The sequence below is a fragment of the Balaenoptera borealis genome, assembly GCF_965194805.1.
Source record: "Balaenoptera borealis genome assembly, chromosome: 13".
NCBI lineage: Eukaryota > Metazoa > Chordata > Mammalia > Artiodactyla > Balaenopteridae > Balaenoptera > Balaenoptera borealis.
Window position 1 is genome coordinate 85,008,878 of NC_138870.1, and position 27,181 is coordinate 85,036,058.

The 27,181-nt window shown below is 41.0% G+C and overlaps 1 protein-coding gene across 2 annotated transcripts in view; it reads left to right on the forward strand.

Annotated features, from left to right (window-relative positions):
* The first annotated feature begins 595 nt into the window (after positions 1 to 595).
* Positions 596 to 27,181, forward strand: part of NR1H4 (nuclear receptor subfamily 1 group H member 4) — an 88,714-nt gene continuing 62,128 nt past the window's right edge. The window contains exon 1 of one of the 2 annotated variants that reach the window (XM_082349653.1): positions 596 to 21,725. The gene's annotated coding sequence lies outside the window, so the exon portion shown is untranslated. The remainder of the gene's footprint in view (positions 21,726 to 27,181) is intronic. The other variant, XM_082349654.1, reaches the window with a different exon arrangement.

Sequence of the window (27,181 nt, forward strand, 5' to 3'; positions counted from 1 at the left end):
TGGCATACTAGGAGGCTGGAGAATTTATGTCTCCTCACAACTAGGGTACCCACCAGGTACCGGTGGGGGACCACAGACACCTAAGGGGATGGGAGGAACCCCAAGTGACTGGGTAGGACATGGGACATGGGGGGAGTGAAGGGGGAGGAGAAGTGGAGGTGGGATGGGACTGGCGCCCCTGAGGGGTGGCTGGGGGAGGGGAAGGGATCCCATGCCTGAAGGGGGAAATTGGGGAACCACTGGGAGGACAGAGGATCAAAAGGGAGCGTGGCCAGGTTTCCCCTGCCCACTTGGACCCCCAGGAACCTGCTGAGATCCTGGGCCTGATCCTCTGCCCACCTAGGCCTCCTCCAGCCACGTGGGTCCTGAGGGAGAGGGAGGGAGGGAAGGGGGAGCAAAAGTAAAGGCCCGACCTATGGGACCGGCACCCTTGAGGGGTGGCTTTGGGAGGAGAGGAGTTCCTACACCCAGGGGGACCCACCCATGGTTAGGGGTCCAGCGTCATCGGGGGAGACCCTGGGGGAGATGGTGGGGGAAGAGCATGAAGGAATGGAAGGGAACGGAGCCAGTGCTTTCCCTGTCCACTTAGGCACCGGGAAGCCTGTTGGGTGCCCGGGCCTAATCCTCTGCCCTTGGAGCCTCCCTCCTGCCATGCAGAACCCAAGCCCCACCCTTACACCCCCACCCAGGGCCCCACCTCTACACTCGGAGACCCCCTCCAATGCGCTGGGCCTAAACCGCACCCGCACACCCTCACTCAGGGCCTTACCTCCGAACTCCAGAACTCCACACTCCAGAGGCCCTCCTTTCATGTGCTGCCTCTCCCCTACCATGCAGGTCCTAAGCAGAGGCCTCGCCCCATGCTTGAACGTTGCCCCGCCTAGGTCCTGCCCTACCCTAAACCCCACCCCTGCCTAAGTTTCACCCCGCCTAAACTCCGCACCCATAGCCAAGACTTTTTTCCTTTTATTATTTTCTTTTCTTTTTTCCTCTTTTAGATTGGGGTTCTGTTCTAACTTGTTGATTCTTTATATTTTTATTTTTCTTATTCTTTTATTTTTCTAATTTTTTTTATTCTTTATACTTTGCTAGTGATTTCTCCTTTTGCCTTGTTGCCTCCCCACCCCCCACCTTTTTTTTTCTTTTTTTCTGCTGTGGTTTTTTTTTTTTTTTAACATCTTTATTGGAGTATAATTGCTTTACAATGTTAGTTTCTGCATTATAACAAAGTGAATCAGTTATACATATATGTATATCCCCATATCTCTTCCCTCTTGCATCTCCCTCCCTCCCACCCTCCCTATCCCACCCCTCTAGGTGGTCCCAAAGCACCAAGCTGATCTCCCTGTGCTAAGCGGCTGCTTCCCACTAGCTATTGATTTTACATTTGGTAGTGTATATATGTCCATGCCACTCTCTCATTTTGTCCCAGCTTACCCTTCCCCCTCCTCATATCCTCAAGTCCATTCTCTAGTAGGTCTGTGTCTTTATTCCTGTCCTGCCCCTAGGTTCTTCATGACCATTTTTTTGTTTGTTTTTTAGATTCCATATGTATGTGTTAGCATATGGTATTTGTTTTTCTCTTTCTGACTTACTTCACTCTGTATGACAGACTCTAGGTCCATCCACCTCACTACAAATAACTCAATTTCGTTTCTTTTTATGGCTGAGTAATATTCCATTGTATATATGTGCCACATCTTCTTTATCCATTCATCTGTTGATGGACACTTAGGTTGTTTCCATGTCCTGGCTATTGTAAATAGAGCTGCAATGAACATTTTGGTACATGACTCTTTTTGAATTATGGTTTTCTCAGGGTATATGCCCAGTAGTGGGATTGCTGGGTCGTATGGTAGTTCTATTTTTAGTTTTTTAAGGAACCTCCATACTGTTCTCCATAGTGGCTGTATCAATTTACATTCCCACCAACAGTGGAAGGGAGTTCCCTTTTCTCCACACCCTCTCCAGGATTTATTGTTTGTAGATTTTTTGATGATGGCCATTCTGACCGGTGTGAGATGATATCTCATTGTAGTTTTGATTTGCATTTCTCTAATGATTAATGATGTTGAGCATTCTTTCATGTGTTTGTTGGCAATCTGTATATCTTCTTTGGAGAAATGTCTATTTAGGTCTTCTGCCCATTTATGGATTGGGTTGTTTGTTTTTTTGATATTGAGCTGCATGAGCTGCTTGTAAATTTTGGAGATTAATCCTTCGTCAGTTGTTTCATTTTACCTTGTTGCAATTGTTTCAATTATAGTTTTATTTTTCATAATATATTTTTTATGTTTCTAATTTTATTTTGTTTTTTATTCTTTGATACTGTACTGCTCCTTTTTTTCTTTCTTTCTTCCTTTTTTTTTCTTCTTACCATGACACAAAGCTTGCGGGATCTTGGTTCCCAGGCCAGAGGTTGGGCCTGAGGTCCTGTGGTGGGAGTTCTGAATCCAAACTGCTGGACTAACAGAGAACCTCAGTCCCCAGGGAATATCAATTGGAGTGAGGCCTCCCAGAGGTCCTCGTCTCAGCACAAAGACACAGCTCTATCTAACTGCCTGCAAACTCCAGTGCTGGATGTCTCAGGCCAAACAACCAGTAAGACAGGAATACAGCACCACCCATCAAAAAAAAGAAATGACAAAAAAAATGTTACAGATGAAGGAACAAGGTAAAAACCTACAAGACCAAACAAATGAAGATGAAATAGGCAACCTACCTGAAAAAGAATTCAGAGTAATGATAGTAAAAAAATCTTGGAAACAGAATGGAGAAAATACAAGAAACATTTAACAAGGATCTAGAAGAACTAAAGTGCAAACAAACAGTGATGAACAACACAATTACTGAAATTAAAAATACTCTAGAAGGAATCAATAACAGAATAACTGAGGCAGAAGAATGGATAAATGAGCTGGAAGATAAAATGGTGGAAATAACTTTCAGGGAGCAGAATAAAGAAAAAAGAATGAAAAGAATTGAGGACAGTCTCAGAGACCTCTGGGACAACATTAGATGCACCAACATTCAAATTATAGGGGTCCCATAAGAAGAAGAGAAAAAGAAAGGGTCTGAGAAAATATTTGAAGAGATTGTAGTAAAAAACTTCCCTAACATGGGAAAGGAAATAATCAGTCAAGTCCAGGAGGCACAGAGAGTACAATACAGGATAAACCCAAAGACAAACATGCTGACACACATATTAATCAAACTATCAAAAATTAAATACAAAGAAAAAATATTAAAAGCAGCAAGGGAAAAGCAACAAATAACATAAAAGGGAATCCACATAAGGTTAACAGCTGATCTTTCAGCAGAAACTCTGCAAGCCAGAAGGGAGTGGCAGGACATACTTAAAGTGATGAAAGGCAAAAACCTACAAACAAGATTACTCTACCCGACAAGGATCTCATTCAGATTTGATGGAGAAATTAAAACCTTTACAGACAAGCAAAAGTTAAGAGAATTCAGCACCACCAAACCAGCTTTACAACTAAAGCTAAAGGAACTTCTCTAGGCAGGAAACACAAGAGCAGGAAAACACCTACAATAACCAACCTAAAACAGTTAAGAAAATGGTAATAGGAACATATATATCGATAATTACCTTAAATGTAAATGGATTAAATGCTCCAACCAAAAGACATAGACTGGTTGAATGGATCCAAAAACAAGACTCATATATACGCTGTCTACAAGAGACCCACTTCAGACCTAGGGACACATACAGACGGAAAGTGAGGGGATGGAAAAAGATATTCCATGCAAATGGAAATCAAAGTTGGAGTAGCAATTCTCATATCAGACAAAATAGACTTTAAAATAAAGACTATTACAAGAGACAAAGAAGGACACTACATAATGATCAAGGGATATAACAATTGTAAATATTTATGCACCCAACATAGGAGCACCTCAATACATAAGGCAAATGCTAACAGCCATAAAAGGGGAAATTGACAGTAACACAATCTTAGTAGGGGACTTTAACACCCCACTTTCACCAATGGACACATCTTCCAAAATGAAAATATATAAGGAAACACAAGCTTTAAATGATACATTAAACAAGATGGACTTAATTGATATTTATAGGGCATTCCATCCAAAAACAAAAGAATACACTTTCTTCTCAAGTGCTCGTAGAACATTCTCCAGAATGGATCATATCTTGGGTCACAAATCAAGCCTTGGTAAAGTTAAGAAAACTGATAGGGGCTTCCCTGGTGGCACAGTGGTTGAGAGTCTGCCTGCCAATGCAGGGGATACGGGTTCGAGCCCTGGTCTGGGAAGATCCCACATGCCGCGGAGCAACTGGGTCCGTGAGCCACAATTACTGAGCCTGCACGTCTGGAGCCTGTGCTTCACAACAAGAGAGGCCGCGATAGTGAGAGGCCCGCGCACCACGATGAAGAGTGGCCCCCACTTGCCACAGCTAGAGAAAGCCCTCGCACAGAAACGAAGACCCAATACAGCCATAAATAAATAAATAAATAAATTTGATACTTGCTACTCTAACTAGCTCCTCTGACATCTCTCTGTATTCACTATTAAAAAAAAAAAAAAGTTAAGAAAACTGAAATTTTATCAAGTGTCTTTTCCGACCACAACGCTATGAGACTAGATATCAATTACAGGAAAAATTCTGTAAAAAATACAAACACATGGAGGCTAAACAATACACTACTAAATAACCAAGAGATCACTGAAGAATCCAAAGAGGAAATCAAAAAATACCTAGAAACAAACGACAATGAAAACACGACCCAAAACCTATGGGATGCAGCAAAAGCAATTCTAAGAGGGAAGTTTATAGCAATAGAATCCTACCTCAAGAAACAAGAAACATCTCAAATAAACAACCTAACCTTACACCTAAAGCAATTAGAGAAAGAAGAACAAAAAAACCCCAAAGTTAGCAGGAGGAAAGAAATCATAAAGTTCAGATCAGAAATAAATGAAAAAGAAATGAAGGAAACGATAGCAAAGATCAATAAGCCTAAAGCTGGTTCTTTGAGAAGATAAACAAAATTGATAAACCATTACCCAGACTCATCAAGAAAAAAGGAAGAAGACTCAAATCAACAGAATTAGAATGAAAAAGGAGAAGTAACAACTGACACTGCAGAAATACAAAGGATCATGAGAGATTACTACAAGCAACTATATGCCAATAAAATGGACAACCTGGAAGAAATGGACAAATTCTTACAAAAGCACAACCTTTTGTTGTGAAGAAATAGAAAATATAAACAGACCAATCACAAGCACTGAAATTGAAACTGTGATTAAAAATCTTTCAACAAACAAAAGCCCAGGACCAGATGGCTTCACAGGCAAATTCTATCAAACATTTAGAGAAGAGCTAACACCTATCCTTCTCAAACTCTTCCAACATATAACGGAGGGAGGAACACTCCCAAACTCATCCTATGAGGCCACCATCACCCTGATACCAAAACCAGACAAAGATGTCACAAAAAAAGAAAACTACAGGCCAATATCTCTGATGAACATAGATGCAAAAACCCTCAACAAAATACTAGCAAACAGAATCCAACAGCATGTTAAAAGGATCATACACCATGATCAAGTAGGGTTTATCCCAGGAATGCAAGGCTTCTTCAATATATGCAAATCAATCAACATGATACACCATGTTAACAAATTGAAGGAGAAAAACCATATGATCATCTCAATAGATGCAGAAAAAGCTTTTGACAAAATTCAACACCCATTTATGATAAAAACCCTCAGAAAGTAGGCATAGAGGAACCTACCTCAACATAATAAAGGCCATATATGACAAACCCACAGCCAACATCGTTCTCAATGGTGAAAAACTGAAACCATTTCCTCTAAGATCAGGAACAAGACAAGGTTGCCCACTCTCACCACTATTATTCAACATAGTTTTGGAAGTTTTAGCCACAGCAATCAGAGAAGAAAAATAAATAAAAGGAATCCAAATCAGAAAAGAAGAAGTAAAACTGTCACTGTTTGCAGATGACATGATACCTTACACAGAGAATCCTAAAGATGCTACCAGAAATCTACGAGAGCTAATCAATGAATTTGGTAAAGTAGCATGATACAAAGTTAATGCACAGAAATCCCTGCCATTCCTATACACTAATGTTGAAAAATCTGAAAGAAAAATTAAGGAAACACTCCCATTTACCACTGCAACAAAAAGAATAAAATATCTAGGAATAAACCTACCTAAGGAGACAAAAGACCTGTATGCAGAAAACTATAAGACACTGATGAAAGAAATTAAAGGTGATACAAACAGATGGAGAGATATACCATGTTCTTGGATTGGAAGAATCAACATTGTGAAAATGACTATACTACCCAAAGCAATCTACAGATTCAATGCAATCCCTCTCAAACTACCACTGGCATTTTTCACAGAACTAGAACAAAAAATTCCACAATTTGTATGGAAACACAAAAGACCCCGAAGAGCCACAGCAATCTTGAGAAAGAAAAACAGAGCTGGAGGAATCAGGCTCCTGGACTTCAGACTATGCTACAAAGCTACAGTAATCAAGACAGTATGGTACTGGTCCAAAAATAGAAATATAGATCAATGGAACAGGATAGAAAGCCCAGAGACAAAGCCACGCAATGTGGTCAACTAATCTATGACAAAGGAGGCAAGAATATACAATGGAGAAAAGACAGCCTCTTCAATAAGTGGTGCTGGGAAAACTGGACAGCACATGTAAAAGAATGAAATTAGAACACTTCCTAACACCATACACAAAAATAAACTCAAAATGGATTAAAGACCTAAATGTAAGGCCAAAGAGTATAAAACTCTTAGAGGAAAACATAGGCAGAACACTCCATGACATAAATCACAGCAAGATCCTTTTTGACCCACCTCCTAGAGAAATGGAAATAAAAAGAAAAACAAACAAATGGGACCTAATGAAACTTAAAAGGTTTTGCACAACAAAGGAAACCATAAACAAGATGAAAAGGCAATCTTCAGAATAGGAGAAAATATTTGCAAACGAAGCAACTGACAAAGGATTAATCTCCAAAATATACAAGCAGCTCATGCAGCTCAATATCAAAAAAACAAACAACTCAATCCATAAACAGGCAGAAGACCTAAATGGACATTTCTCCAAAGAAGATCTACAGATTGCCAACCAACATATGAAAAGATGCTCAACGTCACTAATCATTAGAGAAGTGCAAGTCAAAACTACAGTGAGGTATCACCTCACACCAGTCAGAACGGCCTTCATCAAAAATATCTACAGACTATAAATGCTGGAGAGTGTGTGGAGAAAAGGGAACCCTCTTGCGCTGTTGGTGAGAATGTAAATTAATACAGACACTATGGAGAACAGTATGGAGGTTCCTTAAAAAACTAAAACTAGAAGTACCATATGACCCAGCAATCCCACTACTGGGCATATACCCTGAGTAAACCATAATTCAAAAAGTGTCATGTACCACAATGTTCATTGCAGCTCTATTTACAATAGCCAGGACATACAAGCAACCTAAGTATCCATCAACAGATGAATGGATAAAGAAGATGTGGCACATATATACAATGGAATATTACTCAGCCATAAAAAGAAACGAAATTGGACTATTTGTAGTGAGGTGGATAGACATAGAGTCTGTCATACAGAGTGAAACTAGTTAGAAAGAGAAAAAGAAAGGTTCTTACGAACCTAGGGGCAGGACTGAATAAAGACACAGACGTAGAGAATGGACTTGAGGACATGGGGAGGGGGAAGGGTAAGCTGGGACGAAGTGAGAGAGTAGCACTGACATACATACACTACCAAATGTAAAATAGATAGCTAGTGGGAAGCAGCTGCATGGCACAGGGAGAGCAGCTCAGTGCTTTGTGACCACCTAGCGGGGTGGGTTAAGGAGGGTGGGAGAGAGACGCAAGGAGGAGATATGGGGATATATGTATGCATATAGCTGATTCACTTTGTTATACAGCAGAAACTAACACAACACTGTAAAGCAATTGTACTCCGATAAAGATGTTAAAAAAAAAAAAAAAACCTAGTGAATAATGATCTAGCTTTCTCTTTAAAATAATACTGGACCTTGTTCTGATGATAATCTGGTCTCTTTGATTAGCATAGGAGCAGAAAGGGATAACGCTTTGAAAATGGGCTTTGTTGAATAACAAAGCATTCACTGTTTTCAGCTTCATCTGTGATACCTGATCCCCAAATCTGATACAGACACACTCCCTTTGCCTGGAGACAGGAAAGAGGGGGCTGGGCTGACAACATCTTAAGTCTAAAGTAATTCATCATTCTGCAGTGAGATGCGTCTCCTCAGAGTGTCACCTTGTCTTACATCCTCCCAATATAATAGATGATGATGAATCATTGTAGTAGGAGTATGAGTTTATTTGTGAAACGTAAACTCCAGAGATCAGTATAGCGAGTTAGCTCATCTTTTGCATATTGCCCCAGTCTTGCTTTTAAGACACCAACCTGAGGGCTTATATCCAAGGGGTAGAGTCTGATTAGTTGGGCTGGACCAGGGGAGAAATTTGCCAGACATGTTAAAAGCAACGCTCTCAAAAGCTATAGGCTGCATGGTCCAGGAAGGAAGATTTCAGCCACACCTGCAGACATACCGTGGAGGTTTCATATCCAGAAATGCGCAGGGTTAAATCTCAGGCCAGAAACTCAAGTGTGTGAAAAATAGTTCTGTTTTCCATTCTGCCCAATTGCCAAGAAGTTAAGTTTTGGTCATTATTGGGACTCTACCCCGGTGTTGTGTCAAGATCTCACACACAGTCCAAGCTTCACCCACCACGGAACATCACCCGCAGTGTTCACCGTTGCGCTGCCCTTTGCTCCAGCCTGCAGGGAGCCTACAGCTCAGTCGCTTCTGTGCCATATTCAGGGTACCTGAATCTCTGGCAAGGTTTGCACTGCTGGGCCCAGAGCCCAAACTTTCTAGAAACCCCTTGAAGCTATTACCTCAGAAGTCCTCCCCGCTACCCAAGACCAAGTGGGGTGTGAGTTCTCACTAATCTTCTCCCACTTTCCAGTCTCGGGAATAGCTTCCCTTGCAAGCACTAAGCACTAGAAGAACCCACAGGCGGGACAGCAGTCAACCAGGGCACTAGCAGTGCAGGGGTGCACATGTGCACACCCCTCCACACACACACACACGCACACACACAGAAACCTTGAAAACAATTGATATTATTAAAAATCATTAATCAAAAGGAAAAATCCAAATTTAATTGGATTTCTTTGTTTTTGATGTTATGGATCAGTATTATTTCTATTTTGAATTATTTTCAGAGGATGGTGGTATTGGCACCATATTCCTCTCACTGCGGGTCTCTAAAAGTCTTAATCTTATCTAGAAGGCACTTCTCTTCTTTCTCCATTCTCAGATTACCTTTATTTATTTATTTATTTATTTATTTATTTTTGGCTGTGTTGGGTGTTCGTTTCTGTGCGAGGGCTTTCTCTAGTTGCGGCGAGCGGGGGCTACTCTTCATCGCAGTGCGCGGGCCTCTCACTATCGCGGCCTCTTTTGTTGCAGAGCACAGGCTCCAGACGCGCAGGCTCAGTAGTTGTGGCTCACGGGCCCAGTTGCTCCGCGGCATGTGGGATCCTCCCAGACCAGGGCTCGAACCCGTGTCCCCTGCATTGGCAGGTGGATTCTCAACCACTGCGCCACCAGGGAAGCCCCAGATTACCTTTAAAATCCCCTTGAAGAGGGCTATCCTCCAGCAGCTTCTGCTTTCTTCTCAGTTGGATGACGTGTGTGCGGCAAAGAAAGGAAACACACAAGATCTACCTGATGCTTAGAGTGGTGGCCTTTTTGGAGGGAAACTGGAGAGCAGGGGGACGACACATGCAAATCATCATTCCATTAATATCCTGTTGCCTTGGTCGTGATTAGAAGTGATAAACATGATAGAAGTCAAATTTGAAAACCATTTGTACTTAGTTCGTTCGGGACCAAGGGAAGGAATTATAACTGCCAGGTTAAAGGGGGCCTGTGGGATACATGTTTATGGGTGAAATGCCCAACTATTTTTTCTGCCAGTTTATTTCAAACAACAGTGATATTTCTTTCGTTTGCCTTAATTATATAAAGAGCTCTGTCACATTAACTTTTCAACAGCTAAGATGTATTCCTTTAAGAAACAAAATATTTAGTTAATTTTTGTATTTTTGCCACTTGGACCAGGTTTTTTTTTTTCCTATAGATATATTCTGTTCTACCCTGCCTTTTAAATGGAGACTGCAAGACATAATTTACCTCTCTTTGCAGCTCTTGAACACAATTTCTTACCTGGGCTGTAATACTAATGCACTTTTCTCGTATTTTAAGGAGTGCTTTGGTCTCGTGCATTGATGCTGCCTTTTACTTTGCTCTTACGTTCTTTTCTGGTTTGCTGGTGAGCAGATGCTCTTAGTGGGAAAACCAAGTGACCACAACTGGTGAGGATACCTACCTAATAATAGCGAATAAAGCTCTGGCCTGGGACCTGTGCCCAGCTTTAGTGCAGGGGCTTTGTGGCAGCCATTTTAATGACATAATCAACTTTTACTGAGGACGAGCTATTAAATAAATCCCAGGCACAATGTACTTGTCCTAACTAAAACTTCTTGAGACACTAAGAGATAGATACTCTAATCCCGTTTTTCTTGATGAACAAGTAGACCCCAGAGTAGTTAAGAAAGTTGCCCAGTGATGCCCAATGTAGTCAGGAGTCACAGATCTAAGACTTTACACAAGCTTTACAAACTATGGGTCACAATCCACTGGTGGGTCATGAAATCAATCTAGTGGATCAAAACCAGTATTTTTAAAAATTAGAGCAAAATAAGATAGAAGATATCAAAATAGATGACACATAGAAAGCCTAAGAATTTTCCCACAAACTTCATTTCAGCTACACATCGAGAGTGTGTGTGTGAGTACTGTGCTGTGATACGAAATGTATTTACTACTGTGGGTCACAGTCCAAAAGATCTGAAAAACTCTGTTCTGTACAGCCCCCCTCCAGAGGAGAGGCTGTTAGAAATGTGATTTTGGGGAACATGGCTGACAGTAGAACTCTTCACAGTCGAAGCAGATAGGATGAATAGTCTAATATTTATTCCAGAAAAGTTAGAATTTCATTATAAAACTGTGTACATAAAACTACCGATGAAGCATCTGGGATGTTTGCTTGAATCAAAGAGACCTTCAGGGACCATCCCAAGTAACCATCTAAATCACTTAAGACCCTCATGTTTAATAAACACCGTTTTACCGTAAAGGACAAGAGCTGCAATTTATTCAGAATTTACCATATGTTAGGCCCTGTTCTAACTTTTTTTATACACAGGATCCCTTTTAATCTTTATAACAACTTTGTGAGGTTGGTATTATTACCCACAGCTTAAGATGAAGACACTGGGATGCAGAAAACATGACTGATTTGAACCCAAGTTGATTTCTGCAGCGTCAAGTCTAATTTAGAGGGAGGGCTAGCGATACCCTATCTTCCCTCAGAATCTTTTAACAACTTAATTTTTTCCTGATGGAAGTTTTTCTCTGAATCTAATTTAAATTGCTCATGCTGCAGTTGAAGCCCTTTTTCTCTTTGTCTCCTTTGTGGCTGCAGAGAACAGCTGGTCACCATCCCACTGACAACGATGCGTCGTCAAGGAGGGGACAGTAATTGTCCTCCTTCAGAACTGACAATCTCAGCTCCTTGAACTGTTTTCCCTTGGCCCTATTTTCCCCCAACCCTTCAATTACATCTTTGTTTCTTGCCCGTCCTTTGTGGACGGCTCCACAGCTTAACTCCTTACCCGCACTAGATGTGTGACAGGGCGAGGTTCAGGCACTTTGAGTTTATGTTCCTCAAATTTCCTTAAAATGAGCACCACTGGGCTGACTTCTAATCTGCAGTCAGCCTCAGGGGCCCCTTACAGCCCCTCCCAGGTCCCTCCACACCCAAATCTTAGCTTCCTCCCAACTGCAGCCATGCGTCTGCTCCCAACTGCAGAGGGCCCAGAGACCTCCAGTGAAACTTCCCCTCATTTTGTGTTGTCAAAGTCTCAGTCACAGTCTCCATATCTCTGCCTCTCCCCTTGGAATGCCCTTCCCCTACTCTCCAAATATCATCACAACTTCCCCATCTTCAGAGGCTCTGCTCAGAGGCTCAGCACTCCCTGATGACCAGGAGGATGGATTCTCTCCCACCTCCAGCCAGCTGCAGACCTTCTCTATTTCTCTCTAAGCTCTTTTGACTTTCTGCCTCAGAATCTTTGTGTACATATCGTTCATTTAAAAAATTAATTTGCAGTTTAATTTCTAAAATAGGCAGTATGTACACATAGTATTCAATCCAGAAGGTACAAAAAGCACACATAGCAAACATTTTTCCTAATACCTTGTCCCCCTAGAGACTGGCAACCAATGTTATCAGTCTCATATGTATAATTCCAGACATAGCCTGTGTATCCAATTTGTGATTTTATATATATATATATGTATACATTTAACAACTACACACATCTTTCTGTACTTTCTTTTCAATTAGTAATATAGCTTGGATACTATTCCATTGTGAGCTCATAAAGAGCTTCCTCAACTTCATGGCTGTATAATATTCCATTCCATGCCTATACCCTAATTGATTTCACCAATCCCTGCTAAAGGACATTTTGTTTTAAGAGGAGAGGCCTTAGAATCAGATTACCTTGATAGAATTCCTCTCATCACTTATTAGCTATATGACCTTGGGCAAATTACTTAACTTCTTGGTGCCTCTATTTTTGCATCTGTAAAATGGGAATTACAATAGTACCTCCTTCCTAGGGTTGTTGTGAGGATTAAATATGTTAATCAATGTAAAGTACTTAGAGTAATGTATGGCACATAGTAAGCTTTTAATAAATGTTAGTTTTTGCTCGGGTTGTTTCCCAAGTTTTGCTATTGCATTCTATGCTACAGTGCATAACCTTGAACACAGGAGTGATATCCAAATATTTAAGAACACTAACAGCACAAGAACCCACCAATCAGAATTAGGCTGGCCATAGTGCTGAGTATGATCTTGGGGCCCCTGCAATATCATGCATTACCTCTTGAGTTGCCAGGTTGCAACAAGGTCTGGGGATTTTGGGGTAGGGGCTGGATGACAGGGCACCAGTAGGATGCCAGGTGGACTCAGGTCAGCAGTATTTACCAATGAGCAAGTAACAATTTCAATATTTTAACAATCGGTGCAGCAGTTCTGGAGCATACAGGTGAATTTAGCTGTGTTCACACATCATTTCACACATCTGTGCACATATCTTTTCAGTGTGCTTTTAATTTGCATTTCTTTTATTATGATTGAGTTTGAACGTCTTTTTAGATGTTTATTGGTCATTTGTATTTCCTTTTTTGTGTTTCATCTTTTTGTGTGCTTTACCCATTTTTCTTTGTGTTGTTGATCCTTTTCTTATTGATTTGTAGGAGCTCTTCATATATCATATGACATTCATTCTTTTACTTGACTATAGAGATTCATTGGTCACCTACAGCAGGCTTGGTGCTGTGCTAGGACTAGGGATACAGAGATTAAAAACAATCACAGAACTTACCTTCAAAGAGCTTACAGACTAGTGAAGGAAACAGATAAGGAAATAAACCATTGCAATAAAGAATAAAAAGTGTTTTGAGAGGGGTGAGCCTCGGATGCTTTGAGAGTACAGAGGAGAGAGAACATTTATGTTGACCATGTCTGATTAGGAATTGCAAAGGATGTACAAAGCCTCTGAGTAACAAATGCTTAAATGCTTGTCCTATGTGTAAACACTGATGTTTTAAATACCTGGTTGACTCCTCTGTTTCAGACCCATTTCTAAGAAAACCAGCATTATGATTTCATCGTATCTGATTCTACTTCATGGTCATGACCTATATCCAGCCCCTGAAACACAAAAGGAATAGTGTAGCTACATCCCCACTGTAGAGCTCTAAAAACATACTTTCCTGATGGTAAGTAGCTTTGTCTCCATTGAAGACAGACAGCTTACCATAGAACTATCATCTAAATATCCTAAACAGGTAGAGGCATTTCCAAATATAAAATGGGCCATGTCCCCAAATGTGGTTCTTTGTTCTATCTATTAATAATCTTTTTAGCAACCTTTGGGTTTTAAATGCAAGTTGGACATAATATAGCACTCAGGCCCAGCACTGACCTTCATCTTTCTATTACATCTTTTATTTCCTTTATTGTGAACCTGCTGCGAATGTTTCACATCTAATTAACCCGTATAACAGCACATGGCATTAAATGGGTCATCCTATTTTAAGACCTTTTTTTTTTTTAATGAGTTGAATGCAGTTTGGGCAATCTACTCCAGCTGGGGCTGGAACAATGGAACGCAAGCCTTGGGCATAACAAAAGTTCTAAACAGCTTCTCTTATGTGTTGTTCTAGTGCAGAGCAGAATTTTGAGATGCCGTGTGTCATAAACCCTCTAAGCAGCTTGTCCTTCATCCACTGAGGTGGAGAGTCACTGTTTCAGCTCTCAGCAGTGCCAAAGAAAAGAATTCCACTGTCTTATCAGGAGGACTTCATGTTTTCTGAATTAATACACTGGACCAACTATATATTGTGTGGGACTCAGTGGAAGATGAAACTATGGGGACCTTTGTTGAAAAATTAAGAATTTCAAAAGAATGACAGCAGGGTGTTAAATCAAACATAGGGTCTTCTAAGTGAGGGACCCTGTGTGACTGAACAGGTCACTTGCTCATGAAGCAGCCCCGTGAATGGGATGCAGGAAACTACAATGGACCAGCATAGCACAGCTGATCCCTGCATCAGACCCTTGGCACCACAGATGGAAGGAACCTTGGCTATCATCTGGTTGAATAACCTCATCTTCCAGGTAGGGAAAGTGAGGCATAGAGTGATTGGGTTGATAAGTTCCAAACACAGCTGGGCAGAGGCAGAGTCAGAGCTATAACCATAGACATAATGTGACTAAAATATATGGAGAAGAGAGCTCCAGACTACCTGTCACATCCTGAAATTGATCATTTCTCCTATTATATAACCATGACTTAGGTTATGTGTACCTTTGAGAGTTTTATCACATTTCTATCAACATTTTTCTACCGGAGAAAGTAAATGGGATTTGTGCCCTTTCTCTTTGCCCTTGGCTTCCTTCTCCACATAATTATGTCCAGAATCCAAGTCCATGGGCACTGATTCAATGATCTTTTGACTGATCCCATGCTTTTCAAACTTTGTAAACTTTGACCTTACAACTGTGTTATACTGAAATCTAGGTCGCATCAACACACACATATATAAGCGAAACAGCTCCATTAAGCAGTACTTACCTTTCTACTTGCAAAGGAAATATTTGCTATGCTATTTAAAAATACTATTTCATTGAAAACAAACAAATGCTGGTCATGACCCCCTAAATTGATTTCGGGAACAACAATGGGTTATATCACACAGTTCAAAAACCCTGCTTGAATGTCCATGTTGATTCTCTACTGGGAGGGGTAGGTGAGGACTGGAGGCATCTCACAAGAAAGCTCTTCTGGAAAAAAGAATCACCAAGGCCCCCACGTGCTGGCAAAGGGGCAAGAAATAGACACATTTGGATCCTACGGGGGGGATATAAATTGGCACCACCTTTCTAAAGGCAGTTTACTATAGCATCTTAGAAACGTGTTCACTCTGACCAAGTAATTCTACCTCTAGAAAACAAGGCCAAGGTCATGATCACCGACGTAGCCAAAGATTTAGCTACAAAGGATGACCAATGCAATATCATTTATAATAGAGGGAAATTAGAAACAATTCGAAGCTTCAACAGTAGGGAATTGGTCAAATGAGGGCATATCCCTATGAATTCAATAGTATACCTCCATTAAATTATTTTGTATATGTAGTGAAATATTTAGTAATATCAAAATATTTATGATACATTAAATGAGAAAAGCAGATTCAGAGCCGTATATACCATATGATCCTATTTTCTTATGAAAAGAGAAAACTTGGGTGTATCTATTTTTCATTAAAAGTCTGGAAGAAAATATATCACAGTTTTGATAGTGTATTCTATGAATATGTGGGTTGTAGGAATATAGGTGAATTTTATTTTAAGGTTATCTATATTTTCTAATTTTTCTACATGACCATAACCACTTGTGTAATTAACAACACAACAACAACAAAGGACTCCTCCAAAAAATAGAGGGGCAGGGAAGATACAGAAAGCAAAGTGCATTTGATCTAGGATGAGTGGAGAAACTCATTTGAATCTTCCTAAGTAAAATATAGTAATGTTTTCTCTTATGGGTTACATATTCCACAAAACAGGTTGTAAATATTTTCTTTTTAAAAAGTTTGAGCATTAGGACTGGCCATCCAGGTTCAGATGAAGGTTCAGCTGCATTCTTCAACATTTACAGGAGGGTTCTCTCTCCAGTGTAGACCCAGTGATTTCAATGAGTCACTTAGAAGTTTTTTTTTTTTTTTCTGATGTGCCATGTGGCATGTGGGATCTTAGTTCCCCAACCAGGGATCAAACCCATTCCCCCTGCAGTGGAAGCACGGAATCCTAACCACTGGACTGCCAGGGAATCCCCCAGTGAGTCACTTAGAATAGCTGAATACAGAAGTGAGTGGAGTCCCTATAGGGCTTCCAGTTTCTGGAAAATTTCACGTCTAATGGGGCCTGCCAGATGCTTCCCTTTGATTTTTGTACCACATATTTTCATGTGACATTTCATGTTGATCTTCACAATAACCCTATGAGATAGGCTTTCTTTTCTTGTTATTATTAGGGGTGGGGGAGAAAATTAATACCCAGAGACTGACTTGCTCAAGGTCATACGGCAAGACCAGTCAAGGTCATATGGCAGGACCAGTCAGGACTCAAACCCAGGCCCCTGACACTAACACCCATGCTTTCGGCACTGCCCCTACCTCGTTGCCCTACGTCTTGAAAACGTTTTCTGTTTCTGAAAGCACAGCTTCTTGAAGGTTGTGGTGCCTTACCAGGGAAAAGCCGTTACTCAAAGCTATAGTGTAAGGACCACTGCAGACACACGGATAGATTCAGTGTGGCGCAGAGATTTATGCTCACAGCCAGGTCTGAGCCAGTAGGAAAAGAGGCCAGCTTGATAATCCAAGCTCTCCCTCCTTTCCTTCCTCTGTGCATTTCAGTGTCCCCCTGTGGTCACCACCCTGTGAAGCTGAGTGGCCTGGCTCTGTTCTCTGTCTCTGGTGATTACTCAGACTTCCTAGGCGGGGTTGCACCCTTGCTACACCAATATCCAAAGTTCACCCATTCTACTTCCCTTTCGCTTCAGGACCTTTTACAGTCCCTGATCTGGGGTGAACTCATTCATTAAGGTTGGGGGGAGAAATTTTCGAAAAAAGGAGGGATCCTGGAGAAGATAAGGAAGCCAACATATTAACCAAGAAATAACATCTATGAACAGAGATCTTTTTTTTTGGCAGAATGACTTTTCTACTATATACTCAATACCATTCCAGAGTTGGTCACTAACAATATGTTAATGACTTCCTTCACCTGTATTCTATTAAGCAATTAATTAAAATAAGCCAGTATTGAGAAGCATTTCATAGAATAAATATTTTGATCTCACTTTGCCTAGGTTGATAGTGGAAGAAAATATAGAAGAAAATTTAGCAGCTTTGGAGAAAACAAACTTAAATTTAAAGCCCAGCTTTCTTGCTTTGATGAGTCGTTGAATGTCTGAGTCTTACTTTCCTCATTTGAAAAATGGAGATAATACTTCGTAGCTCCTCACTTGTAAGGACAACACATAAGAAACCCTCATTCCCCCAATGGTGTGCTGAGTCAGCTTGCCCTGGCTCAGAGAGCCAATGGTTAATATAAATTTTCAGGTTTTTCTGAACTGGTTGTTAAACATAGTCAATATTAAAGGTTAAATTACATAAACTTATAATTAAATACATTTTAAATCAAAGGTAATAAATACTTAAAACTCATCACATTCTAATTATTTTACTGTATTTCACAACTGTCTATGCTCTCATAGCTATTCACATCTATTGTATCTGAACAGTGGAAATCCTAAGTAACAGTGTGCCTCTGTACATCTCTTCCCAAGTCTGTTCAGTGACATCACACTAATAGTTTGAAATTGGCCACAATGAGAATATTTACACGATGGATATGAGCAAATTCCACAAGTCAGTACTCCATTTACTGCTTTGGTGAACGTCTAACACAGTGTTTCTCAACCTCAGCACTATCGACATTTGGGGCACAATAATTCCTTGCTCTAGAGGGATGTGCTGTACGTTGTAGGATGTTTAGCAGCAGCTGTGGTCTCTACCTACGAGTTGCCACTAGCATTCCCTCCAAGTTGTGACAATCACAAGTGTCTCCAGGTATTGCTAAATATCCCCTGGTGGGCAAGATTGCCCCCTCTTTTCCCCATTGAGAGCCACTGGTCTAAAGGGTTGGCAACCTAAGGCCGGTGGACAAAATTTGGCCTGTGGATGTTTTTGTACAGTCTGTAGGCTGTACAAAAGAGGTTTTACATTTTTAAAAGGTTGAAAAATATGACAGAGACCAGATGAGGCCACAAAGCCTATAATATTTACTTTTGGCCCTTTAGAGAAAAAGTTTGCTGACCTCTGGTCTAAGTTGTGGAGATGTTAATAATACAGATTATTTACGTTGTGAAGAGCACACACAAAAAACTGAAGAAATGTTCTTCCAGTATTTGAAAACTGTTATTTAATTCAGCAAAGAAGCTGTTTATGTTTCTGATAAATGAGTGAATTTCCAACCTATGTAGTATTGGAGCTGAAAGAGGGTCCGGTTTAATGAATGTAATTTGTGTAAGACTAAGAGTTTAACAGTACATCACATGTGTGATTTCAGAAAAATAAGTGTTTTGGGAAGGAATTAGTGGAATGGAATGCAGTTCCATTTGTCAAATCATGCTTGAACTGCAGCCAAAAATTGGCTACCGATACAAGAGTTCAGCAAAACTCAATGAAAGCATTCTGTGAGAATCAGTTAGCCACCTGGAATTTATAATTCACAAAACTGTATATTTTACTATTATTTGTAAAACGTGTTATACATCTGTTATATCAGAAAATTTTAAAATAAGTGAGTGTATATATATATATGTGAGTGTGTGTGTGTGTGTGTGTGTGTGTGTGTGTATCCCCAACTCTGAGAGCTCGTTGTTAAACACTTCCCAACACATCACTGCCCCTACCTATCCTACCCCTATTTCTTCAAGGCTCCTCCACACTCTTAGTTGAGAAACATTGGCCTTCTCTTTGCTTCATGGGATCCTCTAAGCTACCTCCTGCCTCAGACCCTTTCCTTAGCCTGAAATGCTCCCTTTTCTCCTCCTCAATACCTTTCACTCTAGATCTTTCAGATCTAGTCCAATCATGCAAATATAATTGTGTGAAATGCTCAGAGAAAACAATAACAATTAATGCTTATATAGCATTTCTGTGTATCAGATACTCTATATGTACCAGCACTTTGCATATATTCATTCATTTAATACTTACAGTAACACCACGAAATGGGTAGTATTTATATTACCATTTCACAGATGAGAAAATTGAGAGATGGAAATGCTAAGTAAAAGGTCTAAGGTCACAGAGCTCATAAGTGACAGAGCTGGGATTTGAACCCAGGTGGTAGGCTCCAGAGTCCATGTCCTCAACCCTCACCTTCCACTGCAGATGAAGAGAATGAGATCATAACACAGGCTCTCGCCATCCAAGAAGAATTTATCTGGGAGTCTTGCAGGAGCCTCTCGGGCAGCCCAGAGCTGCAGAGCCCAGTGAATGTCATGGCAAAGACTCTTCAAATGGGCAAGGGAGAGTTTACAAGGGCTGGGTTCCCCCTCTTCCTTGTGAGAAAGGGTGTGGGTGGTGTGTTCAGTATAGAGGGAGCCCACGGGGGTAGGGAGTCTGAGCCTGCAGGACCTATACATGCTATTTAATAAGAGAAGGAAAAAACAGCTTTCCTAACAAATTTGACTGTAGGCCTTCCACTAACCTTACAATGGGGAACATTGGCGCACACACACACACACCCCATGTGTGTGCACAGGCTCACTACTTTGGAAAGTTATCATTTTCTCAGCTCACTCATTGATTCAATTAAAAAATAGTTATACAATACTTTGTCCACGAGAAGCACTGTGCGAAGACCAGGGATTGATACAGAGGCAAGTCTGCTACTGTGCTTGTCCTCCAGAAATTTTGTTCTTGTCAAAGAGCTAAGTAGGTAACTATAATGTACAAAGCCAGAGGAATTCAGGAACAATGAGAGAATTATAAATAAAGGATGAGGGGCGTTTGGTGGGCACCATAGGGACAGATGAGAAACAGGGTTGGCTTCAGGGGGGACTCAGCATTTGAGATGGGTCTGTGGATATGAAAGGAAGGCTATTCAGGTAAAGGGAAGAGCATATGCAAAGGCTTGGAGGGAGGAGAGCTTGGCACAGGTGGGCAAGAGGTTGGGGGGGTCTCTGAAGAGACAGGATGTGAGAAAATGCTAGATAGATAGACTAGGGCTATCGGGGTGGAGGGGGCTCTATACGCCAGGCCATAGCATTTAGAGTATATTTTTTAGACCACAGGAATCCATTGGAGATTTTTGATTAGGAGACCGTCTACCAAGGTGCTGTGTACCTAGTGTGCAGATAACCAGTATTTGTTCAATTGATAAACAATAGTGCCTAAAATTTATTGGGCGCTCGCTGTATGCCAGGCACTTTTCTAAACATGTTATGTATTTTAAACTATGCATGTAACTTTCACCACGGCATGTAAGATACTTACACTATTCCCATCTTATAGACAAAGAAACCAAGACTCAGGGAGGCTGAGTGTCTTTCCCGAGGTTGCAACAAATGGGTAGGTATCTGACCAGAGCCCTATGCTTTACACTGCTGTGTAGTTTGGAAAACAGAAAAAGAAAAGGAGAGATGAGTTACGGGGCCAACCAACAGTGTTCTTTAGAAGGGAAGCTGCAGTAGGCCCAAATTAGCAGAGGAACACAGTGGGTTGGAAATAAGAGACAGTCCAAAGATAGAATCCACACGAATCTGTTACTACTTTTTATAGAAAGCCCGGGAGAGGGAAGGGTCAAGAAGGCTCAGAGTTGCTAACTTCAGTCCCTGGGAGGTGGTAGAGCTATTAAAAGCAATTGGAGAGAGGGAGGGAAGATGATGACAATTCAGTTTTAGATGATGTGTGCAGAAATCTGGGTACTCAGGACCCTGAAAAGCAGCCTACGGAGAAGTGTTTTAAAAGGCGAGCTTCAGGGCTCCCCTGCTCTGTCACAATCCCTACCCAGGGGCTCTGGGAGTTCATCCTGGGAATCTCGAGGCTGTCCCAAGGTTCCTTTCTATGTTTATATCATTTAGCAGGGGAAGGATTGTTAATGACTAATCTCTGTCCATGAGGAACAGAGCCAAGGCAGAGATGCGGCTGCTGGGTGGGAAGGCCGCCTGTGATCGGCCACAGCTCCTGCTGGAACTCCCTCCTCCTCACCCCACTGTCTCCTGGACGCGCCCCAATGCAAAATCAGATTCTGAGCATTTGTAGCGAAATCAGTGGGTTTTGGAGAGGAAGACTGGACTCAGAATCCTCCCAGGGCTTTGAAGGTTCATCGCCAACCTAAGACAATCCGAGTGAGTATCTAATTCCTCTGGGAGCGTGGTATCCATCTCAAGGCAGCAGAGGAGAAGTTGTCATTGGAAGTTTCTCTTTAGCATCAGGAAGTTTGGTCGATGAATGAATTCTAAGTTGGTAGAGTTTGATGCAAATCCTGATAATTTTTTTAAAAGCAAAAGAAACTCTTAAAAACAAAGAAGCAGAAGTTAATGGGTCAAAATTAATTGAAAAATAAGTTGGTTTCCTTATTGAAAAATTACTTAGGAATATCTTTTTAACACTGTGGTTGCCCAGGAGAATCACTGGAGACCGTAAATTTCGGAAATGTCTCTGTTCTGATTCCATAGGCAATTTCACCTGTATAGCGTGCTGTGATTTATCAAATCCTGATGTGAGTTGGGAAATATTACTAATGTCAGATGACTTCAGATCTAGGACTAGGATGACATTTAAGCTATGCTTGATTGAAATGAAATTTTTTCCTAGGAGAAGAGTAGGTTTAAAAAGCTGTCTCTTTTGACTTCTACTGTAAATGTTTCTATTGTTTTCCATTTCTCATATTAATATCAGATGGAAATATTAAAATAAGATGGAAAATGTTAGGAAGAACTTTATTATTAAAATTGTCCACGGTCGGAATGTCAGATTCAGATAAGGCATCCCTTTGTCTGCTTACTGCCAAGGAAGTAGACAACTCTTAGGGAAGCCTGGGTCATTTCTCTTAACTGAGTTTTATTTAGAAGGGAGGGGCTGGGAAAGGGGATGCAAATGACTCATGCTGGATTTTTTGTCTGAGAAACTCACCTGAGCTTTAAAGAAATCTGATGATACCACTGATGCTGCCTTAGAACCACCTCAGCGGTATCGACAAGAGAGATAGAGAAAGCCAACGCTGGGTTTTTAGCTGTGATTTTATAAAATGATAGACATCTTTATCTCTGAGTCACCCCCCCCACCCTCCAAATAGTGGACCTCTGCCATTTGCACCGTGAACTTATCTGTTTTGCTGAGAATGTTGCAATATGGCTGATGCAACTCCGAGTTAGCTGATAAAGTACTGGCCAGACTCTCTTGTCCTGAGACCCTTCGTCAGGATTTGCAGCATTGTTTTCCACCACACACCTCTGCCCTCTCGCCCAAGCTGGGGAAGGAAAGTAATGTAATCCCTGTCCTTCCTCTTATTTCCACACCTCCAAAATCTGGCCACATGTTCATGGAATACTCAATAGTTGTGCTTGGAAGGAAAAGAAGAGAACTGTGTATGTGCAAGAGTGTGTACCAACATGTCACAGGCTTTGCCCAAATTGCCTGTTTCCTTCTCACAATAACCCTGAATGGAAGTTCTTATACTCATTTTACAGATGAGGAAACTGAGGCTCAAAGAGAACAAGTAACCTGTCTGCGGTCACACAGTTAGGAAGTAGCAGGACCTGAATATGAGGGCAGGTCTTTCTGACTCCAAAGTCTTCTCCTTGCTACCCCAATATTGTTGGAGGCTAGGAGAACTTGAAATCTAGAATGATGGGAGAGCAGGTGAACCAGTCCACAAATGTCTCAGCTTGACAGGGGCGATATGTTAAGACCCAGCACAATTGTGAAGATTCCTAAAAGCTCTTAGGGTATTGTCTAATAACTATACCGGGAGAGAGGGAGTGGAAAGTTTTCAGCACTAACCCAAAGGTCAGTCTAGGAGACCTGATTGGAGACTTCAGTTATCAGCATCCTAAAGACTTGGTGAACCCTCCCTGGTTGTTGTGATCGGCTGCTTGTATTTCCCTTTTGGTGAATTTCCTCTTTATATCCTTTGCCAGTTTCTCCCTTGGATCGTTTATCTTTTCTGCTTTTATTTATAGGAGTTATTTATATATTGTTTGTACTAATTTTTGGCTGTTATTTATGTTGTAAACAGTTTCTCCCAGTTTGTTTCATATATTTAGTTTTGTTTATGGTGTCTTGATTTCTGTCTTCTTGATTTTAGTGTAGTCAAATTGATTCTTTTCCTATTTGTTTCTTGTTTAGTGAGTCTTTCTCAATCTCTAAATTCATAGAGATCATAAAGGTGTTTTCCTATATTTTCTCCCAATAATTTTTATCATTTTAAAAATCTTTAATCCACTTGAGACTTATTTTTCAAGAATGATACAAGATAGGACCCTTTAATGTTTTTCCCCCAAAGGAATAGTCATTTTTCTTGACATTGTTTCTTGAATAGGCCATCCTTCCTCCACTGATTTGAGCTGAATCCACTCACTACAGCACAGAGGACAATGTATGGCCGCTCAGAACACAGCATATTATTTTCCTCCTATAACCGTCCCCACTGCATGCATTTTGCTTAGTCTAATGCCTACTCCTTTGAGATTAAATTCAAGAACCAGCCCTCCACCCTCAGGAAGACTTCCCTTATTCTCCTAGTCACATCCATGTTTAACACCCACCAGTGATTCCCACTGAGAACACACCAGAACTCCTTGCCATAGTTGACAGGCCCTAGAGAGCCGCTTACTCTCATACCTCATCTCCTACGCTGCCTCTTTGCTCGCTCAGCTCCAGCCTCATTGGAGTTTGGCTGTACCTCCCGTGCCCCAAGGCCAGGCCCTTAGCACTTGCTGACCACTCTGCCTGGACTTATTTCCCCCTTGTATGGCTCACTCCTCCTTCTCCTCCACATCTCCGGTCAAATGTCCACTCTTTGGAGAGGTCTTCTAGGATCACCCTCTCTGAAATGTCCAGCCACATCACTTTATCCCTTATCTCCTTCATTTTCTTATTAGCACCACTGGAAGTCGTATTACTTGTTTACTTGCAAATTATCCATCTCATTAGAATGTAATCCTCATGAAGACAAGATCTTTTTTTTTTCTGCCTCATCCATCACTCTATTTCCAAGACCTAGATCAAAGCCTGATACATAGTGAAGAATTAATGCGTGTTCAATGAATGAATGCCCTCGCTCGTGCTCCTGAAGGGACTTGTGCTTACCTCTATCATAGCAATCCCCATACCATTTTTTTTGGAGTATAATTGCTTTACATTATTGTGTTAGTTCTGCCAGTGTGAATCAGCTATATGTATAATTATATCCCCATATCCCCTCCCTCTTGCATCTCCCTCCCACCCTCCCTATCCCACCCCTCTAGGTGGTCACAAAGCACCGAGCTGATCTCCCTGTGCTATGTGGCTGCTTCCCACTAGCTACCTATTTTACATTTGGTAGTGTATATATGTCCATGACACTCTCTCACCCCGTCACATCTCACCCCTCCCCCTCCCCATATCCTCAAGTCCATTCTCTAGTAGGTCTGTGTCTTTATTCCCGTCTTGCCACTAGGTTCTTCATGGCCTTTTTTTTTTTTTCCCCCTAAATGTGTTATTTTAATAAATATCTCATGAATGAGTTTGAAGTTTCAAAAAAAAAAAAAAATGCTGCCCTGAGACTGTCATTGTAGCGTGACAGTCTCAGGGCAGCATTCCTAGACTGAGAGAACAGAAGCTGCAAGGCCTCTTAAGGCCTAGCTCAGAAGTCTCACAACATCACTTCCACCATTCTATTGGTCAAGGAAGTCACCAGACCAGTTCAAGGACTGGGGAAATAGCCTTCACCTATCAATGGGTAGTGGCAAACTCTCATTGCAAAAGGGCACGTGGAATGGAAGAAGTTGTGGTGGCCGCTTTTGCAGATAACAAATAATTTATGTAAATAATAGTCATAAAATTTCAGAAGATCTAATGAATTATTTGACAAAAGATAACAGGTCAGTCATGGAGAAAGTATAACTTTTTCCAAATTCTTGACCATTTTGACTACAGCAGATAATGGGGAAAAACTTTCCTGACTACAAAGAGTGAATGTTAAGAAGATAAAAAAACTATTCCAGGTAGTTCTCAAGGAAGAGAAATTAACAAAAGGAGATTTGGGAGGATTATTAAAACTATTTTCTGGGTGGTCAATTCACATATAAAATGTGCAGGGCTCACTGCTTAAGAGATTTCCAACAAGAATAAATTCAGTTCACTAATTAGGGCTACATTGTGGGGAAGCAGCCTTAGTTGTCAGGTTTTTTGTATGATTAAAAAAAATAATAAGTCCTACTTCAGCTCTTATGTGTGCTGTCCTTCTACATCTCTATTTACTATTGATCCTATGGCTAAACAAGACTGATTCTAAAAATGGGTATCTAGTAAGGTATGTTATCCATTCCTTCATTCATTTATGTATTTAGTTATTCATTCATCCATTTGTTCATTCAATCAATAAGTATTAACTCTGTATCTAATATGTACTTGGCAGTGGGCTAGGAACTGGAGATCCAGAGTGAGCTCTCCTGGAGCTGATGGTCCAATGGGGAGATAGACAGCCAAATCACCAAAAAACAAAGGTAGAATTACAACCGGACACACACTCAAAGAGGTGCCCAGTGCTATGAAAGTCTTGCTGGAGTCTTGACCGCTAGTGCTAGTCAAGAAGGCTGAGAAGCTAGGGGACTTGAGTGAGACAAATGAGTTGCCTAGTGTACGAAATGTAAGGAGCCCTTACTCTCAGGTTCACGGCCCTGGGGGCCTCTACTGCAAGTGCTTCTTTTACATCTAGTTAAAAATAAAGGTCAGCCACTCTTTGTGCCCCATTGTGTAACCTCCAGAACACAGAAGCTCAAAAAGCTGTAGAGGTCTGTTGGGTTAAAAGCATTTTTATTGTACATCACCTGAAGGAAGTATACCTTTAAATGGAGACTTCAGAAACAGCAAAAGAAGTTTGAAAAGAAACAAAATAATATAACAGGAAAACCCTGGAGAGTCTTACTTAATTTTGCATGCGATCAGCTGATGTTGAAATGCTTTAGGCAGATGTGACCTTGCAGAAATGCCAATTCACCCTCACTAGGCATTGGTGAGCAGTCAGTGACAGTCTCAGTGGGAGCATTGTGTGAGAAAGCATGAATTTAGAGTTAGATGGTGGGTTTACATCCCTACTCTGCTTCTTACTAGTGGCGTGACCTTGGAAAAGTTGCTTAATCTCTTTGAGCCTCAGTTTTCTCATTTATAATGTGTGTATATTAATACCTGCTTAGTTTATTATAGATTAAATGAGATAACATAGCATGAAAGCTGCCACATAGTAAGCACTCATAAAATGGTAGATATTATTTTAATCTATCTCCACAAAAAATGTAAAGTTTACTATGTTTTTTTTTTAATAAATTTATTTTATTTATTGTTTATTTTTGGCTGCTTTGGGTCTTCGTTGCTGTGCGCAGGCTTTCTCTAGTTGCAGTGAGCGGGGGCTACTCTTCGTTGCGGTGTGCGGGCTTCTCATTGCGGTGGCTTCTCCTGTTGCAGAGCTCGGGCTCTAGGCTCACAGGCTTCGGTAGTTGTGGCGTATGGGCTTCAGTAGTTGTGGTGTGCGGGCTTCAGTAGTTGTGGCACAAAGGGTTGGTAGTTGTGGCTCACAGGCTCTAGAGCACAGGCTCAGGCA